This window comes from Phocoena phocoena, chromosome 1, assembly GCF_963924675.1.
Source record: "Phocoena phocoena chromosome 1, mPhoPho1.1, whole genome shotgun sequence".
NCBI classification, from domain to species: Eukaryota; Metazoa; Chordata; class Mammalia; order Artiodactyla; family Phocoenidae; genus Phocoena; species Phocoena phocoena.
In genome coordinates, this window is record NC_089219.1 from 80238266 (window position 1) to 80251388 (window position 13123).

The following is a 13123-nucleotide window of genomic DNA, read 5'->3' on the forward strand; positions in this document are numbered from 1 at the left end:
GCTTCAATAGGTTGAGAATGAATAGAAGCTGCTGGTTATTTCTCAGTATTTTTTGTATGAGATTATTGGGGAAATGGGGGTTATAAATAATTCTCCGCGAGGAATTCTTCAGAAATCTTTTTCTGAAGGAGGACCTTCAGTCACCCTCTAACCCATGAGAGTCACTTCATACTCAATTCTCTATAACCTTTCAGGGTTAGTGTATTTGCCCAAAAATGATTCAAAAGCAATCTGGCAGCTAACTTATCAGTTCTGGAACCAGGTAACTAAAGGTACCCAAATTCCTGGAAATGAAGCCCCAAAGAAGTGTCATCATCTCTCTGACAACACGCATGGAAAACATAGATGAAATAAGAAAAAGAAAGTGATTCTCAAACCCCAGCATATGTGGCTCTTGTTACTCCACTGTGGCAGTTTTCACCATGGAAATCAGAAAGCCCCCCCCACCCCCAGGAAGAGGAGACACAGCAATGGGAAGCAGGTGTGAACAAGACTGGCCTGTTAGGAATTGCAGTTCAGGGAAGTGGCTCACACTGAATGGCTGCTGTCTGGCAGGCACTGTACTAGGTTCTTCACCTGCGTTATTTTACTGAATTATCACAGCAGACCTACCCAGAAGACATCTTTTTCCATTTTATAGGTGATAAAACTGAGGTCCCTAGGGCCTAGTGACTTAAAAGAGGTCTCACAGCTGGTGAATGGCAGAACCAAACTCAGAAAGTGGTCTGCCTGATTTCAAAGCCCAGGCTGCTTCCTCAGGAGACTCTGGGCCCTTTGGAGGCAGTGGAATGATAGGCGCTCTCATATGCTGCTAATAGGAGTGTAAATTGGTTTAAACTATTACAAGAGAAATTTAGCAATATCTGTCCAAATACTAAGTGTACACACCATCAGATTCAGCAAAATCGTCTTCTGGGAATTTATCCTAGAGACGCACTTTCACAAGTACACAATGACATATGTCAATACATATAATGCTGTTCATATCATCATGGTTTGTAATGGCGAAAAACTGGAAACATCTTAATTAATAGGGGATTGATTAGATAACTTATGGTAAAAGCACACAATCGAATACACTACACATTAAAAAGAATGAAGTAGATCTATGTGGACACGAAAAGATATTCTCAATGTTGTTCCGTGAAAAAACGTAAGTTGTACAAGAGCACATATTTCTGTGTGTGATGGGGGTACAATCCTCTTTGCAAAAAGGGGACTGTCTGGAAGTATACACAATTTGCTGTTGTCAATGGTGAACTTCTAGGGAGTGGAACGAGGGTGGTTCTTGGTAGAGTGGGGAGAGAAATTTTACTTTACACTTTGTACCACTCTAATCTGATATATTTTTTTTCTAATAAACAAGTATTACTTTCACAGTAAGAGAAAAAAATTTAAAGAAGGGCCTTTGTGAACTTAGAAAATAATGGAAGCTTTTTATAACACAAAAATGAAGTGGGTCAGGATCTGCTGGAGAATAAAGGGAAGGCAGATGATGATTAAGGAGCTAATGATCGCCGAAGGTCATTTATGTCTCTACACTAATTGCCAAGGCAGATTCACAAAGAACTTTAGCATTGGAGAGAGTGCAACTTGAAGGTAGAGACCAAAAAGGAAACTCGTCATGATATTTTGGTTAACTTGTCAAACCAAAGTCCAAATGCTTTGATAGTCTTTCAAGTCTTTTTCTACTGCTCAGTGATTCCTATTCTCTATCCAGGGCCTGGAATCTTCAGCACATTGTTCTGTTCATACAAAGCATGAGCAGTAGAAAAGAAGCCTGGTAGGCAGCTCAGGTAGGAAGAGAAGTCCTTTTCCCCCCAAAACCTGGCTGCATCAAACTATTCTATTCCCAGGATGCATGGGGGTCGTCAGTGACAGCTGTAGCCCTTTCTGCATGGAAATATTCTTCCTCTGATGTGGAGGCAGATTGAGTTTGCCTGGCTAATCCAGCCATACACTGGAGAAATGAGAAAGGCCCAGGCTACCCATATGCGCTGTAGATTCCAAAAGGGGATGAGCCTACCAACAGGTTTTTTTGCCACTGCTTTTTCTGATAATGTCAACATGGTCACTAGTGTTTCATTAGTCTTCTTTGCTCTAAGGCTAAAAAGAATTTCTGCTGAGTGAATATGTCTGAGATGCTTCCAACATCTCAGAGCACTTTTTGCGGAAGACGTGACTGAAATTTTTGCATAGAAATAGGGTTTATCTATTTTCTCCTGACTGCTCAATGCTCCCTATTCTCATTATTCTGTCCTAGTTAGGTTTCCTTTGGCTGTTAAAGCCACCGTCTGCACTTTCCCTAATAATAATAATGGTAACTATTTTTTATTAAGGCTTGTAATGAGCCAGGCACCGTTTTAAGTGTTTTACGCAAATTAATTAATTCAATCCTCATTATAAATCTATGAAGTAGGTTCCAGTGTTACCTTTCTTTGACAGATTAGGAAACTGAAGATTGAGGAGGTTAAGAAACTTGCCCAAGCAGTAGAGCTAGGATTCAAAGCAGATCTGTCTCCCTCCAAAGAGTGTTTATTTAACCACATGCTATACTACATCACAAAAAAGACGGCAGTCTATCTTATAGGAGGCAACAGAACAGAAAATCTATCTGAACCAAGAGAAACCCTGTACTCTCAGCTGTCTGGATGTCTCCTTCCTGTGTTTGATTCCTGCTCTTCTCCAGGGAATTCTCAATTCGTCTCTGTTAACATGGGGGACTCTTTACCCAGAACTCTCAGCCTCCCCGCCAGCCATGCCTCAAGGCTCTAACTCTTTTTCTTCCAACTTGAGTCCACATCGATCGCTTCTTCTGCCAACAACTTTTGCCTTTGTTGGTAGAACTATACAATTAGCACGTATGTCTTAATATCCTATTATCTAATTGTCTGAAATACATAATTTAACACTTTCTTACAATCATGCCTGCCTCCCCAGGCTTTGAGGGTATATCAGACACCTCTTAGGCTTCATCTCATATCCTTTCAGCCCACCTTTTTTTTTTTTTTTTTTGCGGTACGCGGGCCTCTCACTGTTGCGGCCTCTCCCGTTGCGGAGCACAGGCTCCGGACGCGCAGGCTCAGCGGCCATGGCTCAGCGTGCCCAGCCGCTCCGCGGCACTTGGGATCTTCCCGGACCGGGGCACGAACCCGCGTCCCCTGCGTCGGCAGGCGGACTCCCAACCACTGCGCCACCAGGGAAGCCCTCTGCCCACTTTTTACTCCAAATTTTACTGCACCAACGAGCTGTGCCCGGGAATAACCAGACAGGGGTCCTATCTCAGCTGGACCCTGAATCTATTACACTCTCACCTGAGCTTCTCTGATAACCTAACACGGTATCTTCAGGAATCTGCTTTAGCACTCACACATACGCAAACCTAGACATTCAGAGGGATTAACAGCCTTTGGAGCAACCCTTGACTAATGGGGATGGAAACTGGTGGGTGGAGCTGCTCTCGCCTGCCCCTTATGTAGACAATGCTGAGACACATTCTAAATGGCCTTCAGTGATGACCAGCTTGATAATATCCATATTTACAGGGCATATATAAGGAAGTTTGAGGAAGAGGTATGTGGATGGATTTATGAGGGAAGGCATTAAGAGTAAGGATTATTGACTCTCATGTCGATGCCATGAGTATCCTCCACAGTGAATCAATAGGGTCAACAACCAAGTAGAGAGGATGACCTGTCTCCTGGATGTCAGTGAGCCTCTCTCCATGGCCACTCCAGTACTTGCGTAATGGGTTCACGAATGCCATGACCATGGTGATGGGGTAGAGACTAGGTTTGGACACGGAGGTGTCAACTCCCTTTTGCCAAGGCTGATATAGTGCCTGCCATGGCTGAATATCCATCCTGCCAGCGGTGCAGACTGGCCTGATAAGGCACCATCCTTAAGGAGACTAGCCAGTTACTAGGTGGCATGTTGATTACATCAGACCTAATTCCATTACTGGAGTTGACACCTACTTAGGATATGGCTTTGCCTTCCTTGACCTCAGTGCTGTTGCCAAAACCAATATCTGAGGAGTTATAGAATGCCTTTTCTACTGATATGGGATCCCATACAACATTACCTCAGGGTAATGGGACCCATTTAATGGTAAGGGGGAGTGTGCGAATGGGCATATGACAATGAGGTTTATTAGTCTTACAATGTACTTCATCCCCAAGGGGTAGCCAGCCTAGTAGAATAATGGACTTGCCTGTTAAAGTCTCACGGTACTAGTTTGGGCATAACACTCTATGGGGTTGGACTGTAGCCTCCAACATGCAGTATACACACAGAACCAACAGTACTGATTCTCTAATAGGAAGAGTATGTGGGTCCAGGAATCAGTGGGTGGAAATAGGATTGGTCCCTTTCATCATCATTCTTTGTGACCCATTTGTGCAATTTTTATTAAGGGGAATTGACCCTGATTACTCTGAGGAACTGGAGTTGCTACTACACAGTGAAGGTAGCAGGGCAGAAGGGAGTATGTCTAGGACTCAGGGATTCAGTGGGTCACCTCTTGGTGAGAACTCAATGCCCAGTAACTATAAATGGGAACTGTAGCAACCTCAGTCCAAAAGGACTAAAGAAATTCAGTCACTCTACCTAGAAAGCAACCTAGAGCAGCTGAGGTGCTGGCAAAGAGTGAGGGAAATCTACAATGAGTGGTAGAAGATGAAGTTGGTAGGCATCAGTTATGGCCTTGAGACCAGTTGTAGTGGTGGGGACTAGAGCTCATTACATTCACCCGCCTATGTTGAGTCTTGAAGGCTCTGTGAAGAAAAATAAAGCAGAGTAAGGGGTCACAGAACAGCAGGGTGGGGTGACTGAAAAGGGTGGTCGGGGACGCTTTCTCTGATTATGTGAGATTTGAGCAAAAGACAAAATGAAGTAAAGGAGAAAGCCCTATGGGCTCATGGGGAAGAATATTCCAGAAAGAAAGAGCATGTTTGGTGTGTTTGAGGAGACTCGTATGACTGGAGAGACCTGGAGAGAGTGGTAAGAGATGTGATCAGAAATGTAACTGGAGCCCAGGCCATGAAGAGTTTTGGAGTGGGGACTCTGGATTTCCTTCGGTGCAAGATAGGGAGCCATCAGCAAGTTTTGAGGTGATGGGATGTATTGAATACCTTACATTCTGGAGAGCTCCCTGGTGCTCCTTGAATTGGCTGTAGGGATCAAGGATGGGTGCAAGGAGATCAGTTATGAGATTTAAGCAAGAGAGCGTTTGGATTTCATTCAAGATGGGTTTTCTGGGTGCGTAGAGCACGAGCGTGGGGTCGTGGAGTGTTGGGTCTTAGACTCAGAGTGATGTGACTGTTCTCCGGGGCTGACGCAAAAAACCAACTGTCCTACTCCTTACAAATCTTTTATAAGGCATAACACAGCCCAATGGGTCTAGTGGTGAAGGCTCAGAAGATGGCCATGATTTTGTGATTAAAACATCTATTTAGTCTTTGCTAAGAATTCATAGAAAGAATCTCTCTCCATTAAAAAAAATAAGTCACATGTGGTTCCCAAGATCAAGTCTATCATTTTAATACAGTTACCCACATGCCTGAAAGTACGCTCCTCGCTTACACACGTCTTCTCTAATTCTCATAATAACCCTGGAAGATGGGGTTACTCTGTACACGTTTACAGATGAAGAAGCAGAGATTTGGGGGTGACGTTGAGTTAGTTGCCAGTGGTCATTAGTGAGTAAGGGACAGGGCTCTGGATTTAAATCAAGGGCCGATTCCAGAGTCCACACCCAACAAGGACAAAACTGAACCACACACCAGAGAGAATGCTAGGGAGCACCCACATTCTTTGGTGGCCTAATCTTAATTTTATGATCTTTCAGAATCTTCTGACTATGAAAACTAACTAATGGTAACAGGAAGAGCTGATTTTTTAAAGTTTCATTTGCCTGGAAGAAGATAATGAAGACGGCGATTCTATTTGTTTATTAAGATCTCCTAAATTAGAATGATCCTTTTGCTCCTGGAAAATCATTTGGTCCAATGACAAGAGTGGGTGGACATTTCATTGCGAGCTCCTTTTATGATGTCTGTTGCAGTTCTCCTGCTGTGTGACTTTTATTCCCTGAAGGCCATAGTGCTGCCTTATTCCTACTTAAAAAAATCATTAGTGTAGGTGCATCACAGAAGAAGGAAAAAAAGAGTTGTGTGATCTGCCCATGAAATAGAGTAATTGCCACACACGAGCTCAGCCTTTTTCATGTGCTGGCTGTGAGCCTGTCCTCATGCTGGGGTGGAGAAGCTCATTATTGCTCATAGTAAACAAGAGACAGGGCTGGGCAAAGGGGAGAGGGAGACCAAAGGCCCAGAGTGCTCCGACCAAATTGGACCCTGGAAAGTCTGACACTGGGGCATCTGCTAGAGGCACTCGGCAGCTACTTGCTTTTTACAATGAAACTGCAGGGATAAAGGAGGTCATTCTGATGGACTGGAGCATCGCCCAGTATTTGCCAATGGATACAAGCGTCATGGGGCTGGCGGTCACATAGTATAATGGGTGCAAAAGTAGTAGACACTCATTTGTCCGGCCTGTAAATACACAGTTTTGATGTTTGTTAAATCCGTAGCTCTCCTAGAAGCATAATGAAGTGTCTACAACTCAGAAAATCTTTCAAGGATTAAACACTATCTCCCTTTCACTCCTCCTTTCCACTTGTATCTTCTCGGCCGCCCTCGCCATTTGCCTTGTTGAACTTCTGTCGTTGGAGTTGCTGTGCCCTGCCTAAGTGGCATTTCAGCATGGATGTCCCCAGGTGCCTAGTATCTTTGCCTAGATTAACATGTCAGTGGCATATGGCGCAAATGGCCTGTTGTTCGGTCTCAGAATCAGTTTAAAATATCTGCCAGGCTGCTGACTTCTTTGGCATAATGCCCTGTGGTCCCAGTGTTTGAGAAAGGAGAGTGACATTGTCTGAAAATTAGTTCGAGTGAATCTTCTCATACAAGAGAGAGATTCTGGCTTCCTGCCTTTCCCCATTTCTCTCTCCGTCTTTTCCCCCTGGTATCCGAGCTAAAGAAATAAGCATGCCTACTGAGTATGAGTGCCTGCAACAAAGGATAAATTTTCAAACAGCTCTCTTTGTATTGGTTCCCTTTTTGGTCCCCATCTTGCTCTTTTTCCGTAAAGAGAAGTACCTGTGTAGCTTGCGCTTTTCAGACGCTGTTGAATTTGATCCTCTTAAAAGCCTCAGAGTAGGTATTAGCTCCATTTTGCAGACAAGGAAGCTGAGGCTCAGAGACATTTGAAAATGTGACCAAAGCATTCTACAGAAAAGTGGCAGTGTAACAAGTCAAACCCAGGTCCATCTGACCCCCAAATTCTTTTCACCCTGTTAAGTCTGTGCAGAGCCCATTGTCTGAACTGATGTTGTGTGCACGTCTAAGTGACTCTGGGGAGAGGGCGATTTTGTACTGCAGTTCAGTGGGCAGAGCTCACAGTGGTCAGCGTCTCAGTAGGCGCTGTCAGCAAGTGCTCCTGGCTTCTTCTTGTACAAACTCCTTGTCATGCTCTTCTCTCTGTGTGTTTAATGGTGGGTCATTGTTACTGTTTAGTTGCCTGATGGGTTTCTCGCTCCTAAATCCAAGTGACGAAGCCGATCCTGCTGTCCTTGGGATTATCCCCTCTTGATGAGTGATGACCTCAGGATTGGAGCCAGCTGACCTGCAGGCAGAGAAAGGGGGATGTCAAAGGTTCCTCCAGCTCAATTTGGATTGATGAACCAGAATAATTCTGGCAGCAGGGCTCATGGCACCGTCCTCAACCAGCAATCTTTCTTAATTTTTGCGTGTGAGGTGGTGTTTGGGCAATGTTTCACTTACACTCTCTCTTTTCCACTCTAGGCATTTGAAAACCATTCTCTACCACCTGGATTAGTTGTTACCACACCACCAAACAATTATCATTGAGTGGACGGCACCCACTGGCTACTCACTCCTGCCTTTGGCTTACTTTGCGAGAAACTTTCACTTAAAATGCCTCCCAGTTCTTTATTCTGTCACCAAAATTCTGTACCTGCTTCAAGGCCCTGCTCAGTTCATCTCCTCCAAGAAACCTCTTCCAAATCAGTCTACCCCACCGATGGCTCCTTTATCCCAAATTCCTTACAATGATAATCATAGCATTTAAAAACTAATTATTTCCTTGAATAAATAATATCATATGGCCCAACATTTAAACATCTATAGAGTGTACAAATAATCAGATGAAAAATTAAGTCTTTTTATTCCAGCTCCCCAGTTCCCATCTCAGAGGCGCTGTGCGGCCAGTTCCTTCTGCCTCCTTCTGAGCCTTCCAGAGATATCTTGATACATAAAGGTACATATACTAAAAAAAAAAAAAAAAAAAAAAAAAAAGGTACATATGCTTTAAAAAATTTCATCAGCAATATATGAGACTAATTGTTAACATGTATGAGCAGTTATGTAAGAGACACTGTGCCATGCACTTTATATGAATGATTTCTCTGAATCCTCCCCAAAACTTTATGAGATGGGTACTTATACATATTTTATAAATTAAAAAAAAAAGGAACCTCAGAAAAGTTAAGTCACTTTGCCCACAATCACACAGTTATGATGTGGCAGAACTAAAATTGACCTCAGCCTGTCTGACTGCAGAGCCCAAGACCTTAACCACCACGCCATATGCCTTAAAATGACTCTCTAGATGTCTCATATGTACATCAGGTTTTCTAGCTAGATCAAAGGGTACTTAGGAGGAAAAGAAGTGTGGTATAGTGGAAAGAACATGCACTTGGGAATCTAATTCTGGCTATAAAACTTACTAGCAATGTGACTATAGGTAAGTTTCCTAAATTCTCTGAACCTCTGATTCCTTATCTGTAAAGTGGGAAAATGCTTACCTCAGAGGGAGGCGGGGGTGTTGGAAGGATTAGGGGAAATAAAGAGTGTAAGGTACCTGGCACATAAGAGGTACTCAGAAATGGTAGTTACCTTATCAATCTCCCTGAAATAACAAATATTACGGAAGTCAAAAAGATATATAAACTGTCTTCATAAGAAGAAAGTATTGGGACATTATTGGATGGTATCATTTGTAGAATGTCGACAAAAGATGTTTTGTGAAATGACAGAAATATTAAAAATTTTCAGCAATTATAAAAAAAAAAAGAATCAAGTCTTTTTAAAAAGAAACAATAAAATACCTTTGCTAGCTCTAACTGCCCTGTGCACAGCAGGAAGGAAATACCCATGTGATGTTTGGCATAACACAGATCTAGCCTTTTGGATGGCAGGAAAATCACACACAGAGGTCCCTGAAAGTAAATGCAAGACAACAGACTCTTGCACCTAATGCCCACGGGGCTCGCTCAAAGGGAACAGTTGGCCATTTGTTGGCTGTTTAAAGAAATGTGTGGAATGGTAAGGAAGCCTGGCCTCGAGGTTGTCTGCATTGTAAACCTTCTCCAAGGCCAGCAAAGAGAAACGGAGTATGGGGGAAAAGACTGAGGAGATACTCTGAGGGACTTTGCCCGGAATGTTCTTCCTCCGGATACTCTTGTGGTAACTCCTTCACCCCCTTCCAGCCCCTCCTCAGGGGTCTCCCCTGACCTGCAACCTGCTTCCACTCCTACTTGATCTGTAATTTTTTTTCCATAACACTATTTACCGTCTATCGTATGATAGAATTATCCTGTTTATTGCATGTGTTTTCATTGTCTGACGTTTCTCCAGAATGTAGCTTCCTGAGGTCAGGGGTCTTTTTTTGTTTGTTTGTTTGTTTCATTTTTTTACTAAGCTATCCTAAGTACTTAAACAGTGCCTAGCACATGGTAAGTAAGTACTCCATCAATATTTGCTGGAGGAACACATTTTTCAAATAAGAAAACCGAGGTTACGTGATTTAGCAGAATCAAGGCTAGAACTCAGTTCTTCTGCCTCCCAAACCAGTTGTCTTTCCACTAAATCATCTTTCAGGATAGAGGAGTATATATCTAGAATTAAGGGATGATCTGGCTGTTGAGGAATCCAGAAAAAACTGGAAACGAGTGCATCTAGACAAAATAACTGAACCATAAAAGTGATAGTAGGAAAAAACCCATAGATGTGGGTGGTTGTGTTGATTTTTTTTTTTCAAAATTTTGTTTAAGTACCTGAGACTCTGCTGTCAGTTTATCTAGTGAAATAAGATTCATGATCAATGTGTGGAGACGGAAATTTCAGACCTCATTATACACAAACTGAAGATTATTCCTTTGCTGTCACTGCGGCATTTGACACGCCCGTGAAAACAAAAGGCAATCTGTCTCAGATGCCCCTTTTAGCTTTGACAGATGTGGAAATGCATGAGTTTGAGGTGTTAATTTTTGGTTGGATGTTAAATGTGAGCATGTCCAGAGATGCAGCTGGAGAAGCTACCACCCAGCTCACTGTTTAGGGCTGAAGTCCCAGAGAGGCACTGAATCTTTGTCCAGGAGAATCCTCCTCTAGCCCTACTTCTTTTTCTTCTCTCGAAAGGAAAGGAGGCTCTCTGCGTGTTCCCAGGCTAACCTTCCACCTGAGTTTTTGGTCACATCCCCTTCTCTCATCACTTCCTCCCTCTTTCTTGAATCTTAAGGCTGTCTTTCCCGCCCCCTGCAACACAGATATGCTCAAATCTCCTCCCTGCCAAAGCAAGATAATGAAAACCTTCCCATAAACTCCTTTTTTAAAAAATTAATTAATTTAATTTAATTATTTTTGGCTGCATTGGGTCTTCGTTGCTGCACACGGGCTTTCTCTAGTTGCGGCGAGCGGGGGCCACTCTTCGTTGTGGTGCACGGGCTTCTCATTGAGGTGGCCTCTCCCGTTGTGGGGCGTGGGCTCTAGGCACGTGGCCTTCAGTAGTTGTGGCATGAGGGCTCAGTAGTTGTGGCTCGCGGGCTCTAGAGTGCAGGCTCAGCATTTGTGGCACACGGGCCCAGTTGCTCTGCGGCATGTGGGATCTTCCCGGACCAGGGCTCGAACCCGTGTCCCCTGCATTGGCAGGCGGACTCCCAACCACTGTGCCACCAGGGAAGCCCCCCATAAATTCTTGAACCAGTTAGTTACCTATGGATGTGTAACAAAGCACCCTACAACAGTGACTTAAAAAGTAAGCATTTTTTTTACTCACAAATTGATGAGTCATCTGGGCAATTCTATTAATCTGGGCCAGGCTGGCTTTAGCTGGGCCTGAAATACTGGCTGCATATCCTCACGAGTGTGCAGTCTGCAGGTGGGCTGGTGGGGGCAGGCTGGTCAAGGATGATCTCACTCACATGCCTGGAAATTAGCAGGTTATTAGTTATGGGGAAGTGGTGACTGGGTCACTGATCACTTATCCAGCAAGTTAGCAAGTTAGCACAAACTTGGTCTCATGGTGTCCTGGCAGGATTTTAAGACAGAGAGAAAAGAAGTAAAGGCCTCTAGAACTAGCACAATATCACTTCTGCCTCACTTTATGGGCAAAAGCAAACCACAGGCCAGCCCAGGAGCAAGGAAATAGATAGACTTGATTGGAAGAGCTGCCAAGTCACATCGCAAAAGGTGTGGTTTCAGGGAGGGATGAAGAATGAGAGTCAGTTTTATAATCAGTCTACTCTGTCTTTATCCTTAAGCTTCTGCCCAAATGTGTCTTTTCCTTCACATTCAAACTTCTAGAGAGGGTAGCTGTCACTTGTTTTGCCTACTTCCTTAGCAACCAGTCACTTCTCAAACAAGATGACCTCACCTTATTACCACTATCTCCACTTTGATGGAACTGCTCTCTTTAAAAGACAATAATGTCTCAAATATCAAATTTAAGTTTTAAAAAATTAAAAAAAAAGAAACAGGCAAACAAAAGAATAAAGAAACAAAGAAATATTCGCGAGACAAGAAGTAGAGCCAGGCATCAGGGGAGCTGTCGTGGACAGTGTCCCACGTTTGCAGGCTCCTCTCTCACTACCTTCAGTATCTCATCTCTTCTTTCAGTGACTTTGCCCCATTCTCCTGCAGCCCCCCCTCCATCTCCTCACTACCCTCCCACATGTTTATCAATACACATGACCCCCCCCACCCCAACAGACACTCTTAATTCAAGTCTACCTAACCTTCATATCTCTTAGAATACATTCATGAGAAAGGAATTGTGATTGGCTTAGCTCATGGGTCAAGAAAGATCATGTGGACAAAACATGCCAGCCTGAGGTTCACATCTTTGGAGGAGTAGAGAGGAATGTTCTCAATGAAGACTGTGGGCTGGGCAGGTAACTTAAACAGGTCCACTGCACTCCTCACTATGGCCTATTCCAACTCTTCTCCCACTGCAATGCACTATCCACTCCACCTGCAGAGAACTACTCCCCATTCCCTAAACCTGTCATGCTCTTTTTCATATGCTGTTCCCCAATACCTGCAATAATGTTCCCCTCCTTAACTTTCTGAAAATCTCCTCTTTATTCGTTCCTAGCCAGTTTGCATGTCACCTCCTCTACGAAGCCCACCCTGGCCCCTGTTAGTTGCTGTTCTCTGGGAAGGCTTAGCATTTTGCACATAGCTCTATTAGACTATACATCACCCCACACTGAAATTGTTGTCCCCCCCTTGCTAGATTATGGGCTTTTTTCTTTTCTTTCCTTTTTAAATTGTTTTTATTGGCAGGCACCGTTATCAGCGTCTGGGATAGGGTTGGGCTCACAGTTAGAGATCCAAAAAATCTGTTGAATGGATGAAGATGTAAATGACCAGAGTCTCTAAACCAGCTGTTCTCAAAGTGGCTCCTGGATCATTAGCAAAAGAAGCATCTGAGAGCTTGTTAGAAATGCAAATTCTTGGGCCCCATCATAGACCTAATGAATCAAAAACTCTGAGAACAGGCGTGACAGGCAGAATATTGGCCCTCTCCAAAGATGCCCACATCCTAATCCACAGGACCTCTGAATATCTTACATTATATGGCAAAGGGGAATTGAAGCTGCAGATGGAATTAAGATTTCCCCGTCATCTGATTTTAAAATAAAGAGGTTATCCTGGATTATCCAGGTAGGCCCAGTGTAATCACAAGAGTCCTTAAATGAGGAAGGAGATAGAAGAGTCAGAACCAGAGAGCTATCATCATGAGAAACACTTGACTAGCC